Source organism: Priapulus caudatus, unplaced genomic scaffold, assembly GCF_000485595.1.
Source record: "Priapulus caudatus unplaced genomic scaffold, Priapulus_caudatus-5.0.1 Scaffold206, whole genome shotgun sequence".
In the NCBI taxonomy this organism is placed as follows: domain Eukaryota; kingdom Metazoa; phylum Priapulida; class Priapulimorpha; order Priapulimorphida; family Priapulidae; genus Priapulus; species Priapulus caudatus.
Genome location: NW_014577267.1, coordinates 34,908 through 36,805, shown reverse-complemented (window position 1 = coordinate 36,805; position 1,898 = coordinate 34,908).

Below are 1,898 nucleotides of genomic sequence, written 5' to 3'. Positions count from 1 at the left end.
CAGTGCTCGTGTCGCCGTGCCATAGGTCATCCCAATCAGTCGCTTTCATTAGCGGCGTAATATCATGTGACTCGAAATATCGTTATCAGAGAGAGCTAGCGCCATCGGTTGCCGTCCGCCACGCAGTTATATACACGCAGCATCGCCGTGTTTGCGTTCTGCTCACAAATTGCCTCACCTCTTGCAGGCGACGTATCGTATATATGGTATATATGGCCCGTAATTTCGGTGCCGCAATTGGCAATCGAGAGCTAGGCGACGTGGCTTTAATACTGCGCCGATAGCGAGAGGGAGAGCGAGGTGGGGAGTGGGGGGAGAAAGAGGAGAGAGAGAGAGAGAGAGAGAGAGAGAGAGAGAGAGAGAGAGAGAGAGAGAGAGAGAGAGAGAGAGAGAGAGAGAGAGAGCAATCGGTAGGAGGAATTTGGGACTCACTCCATGAATTAATATGAAAAAGCAAAATTGAAAAATAGTAAAAATGCATTTTCTTTTTCTCCTTTTTCTAATTTCTGGGATTCTCCAGACGGCATGAATCACTAAGATTCATTTGTTAACCCGCATAAATATAGCTCTCGAAAACAACTTGAATGCATAGTAATAACCATATTAAAGGATAGTTCATAGCGGTAGAGGAAGAAGGAGGCTGCGCGAAGGAGAAAGGGAGGAAAGAGAAAGGGCAGATTGGGATAAATTAGGAGTTTTGCACCCTACAGGCTGGGCCGCGCTCCAAATTATAAACACATGTCTACTAATAACAATTAATTACAGAAATCGATGCTGAGATACCCCATAACCATATTAAATGCATAATTATCACAAAATATAACTCTTTTAATGAAATATTGCGCATGCGCTAACACACTAACGTAGCCAGATTATGCAGCGGGTGCCTTACAGGCAATGTCTTCGTCCTATTTCTTAACTGAGGTTTACTGACGAAATTTTATCATATAAATCTATGCTAGAATACCTCCTCTCTATTTTAAATGCACAAATTTCGCAAAATATTATTATTCTCGGGAGATATTGCGCATGCGCGGGCACAGTTTCAGACGTGCAATACGGACTGAAGACAACTGCATAATATAGCTTGCTGAGAGAGGGAGTGAGTGTTGAGAGACTGAGTAAAGGCAGCAGGAAAGATAGTTGGGGCGGAAGAAAAAGAAGGAGGCTGAGCGAAAGACAATGGAGGCAAGGAGACGGGCGGGAGCGGACGAAGTAGGGATTTTGCACCCTTCAGGCTAGGGCGCACTTCTAATTATAAACACAGGTCTACTTATAACAATTAATTACAGAAATCGATGCTGAGATACCACATAACCATATTAAATTTACAATCCTCATAAAATATAACTCTTCTAGTGAGATATTGCGCATGCGCAAACACACTAACGTAGCCAGATTATGCAGCGGGTGCCTTACAGGCAATGTCTTCGTCCTATTTCTTAACTGAGGTTTACTGACGAATTTTATCATATAAATCTATGCTAGAATACCTCCTCTCTATTTTAAATGCACAAATTTCGCAAAATATTATTATTCTCGGGAGATATTGCGCATGCGCGGGCACAGTTTCAGACGTGCAATACGGACTGAAGACAACTGCATAATATAGTTTGCTGAGAGAGGGAGTGAGTGTTGAGAGACTGAGTAAAGGCAGCAGGAAAGATAGTTGGGGCGAAAGAAAAAGAAGGAGGCTGAGCGAAAGACAGTGGAGGCAAGGAGACGGGTGGGAGCGGATGAAGTAGGGATTTTGCACCCTTCAGGCTAGGGCGCACTTCTAATTATAAACACAGGTCTACTTATAACAATTAATTACAGAAATCGATGCTGAGATACCACATAACCATATTAAATTTACAATCCTCATAAACTCATTAAATAAGTTCATTCGGTTGGTA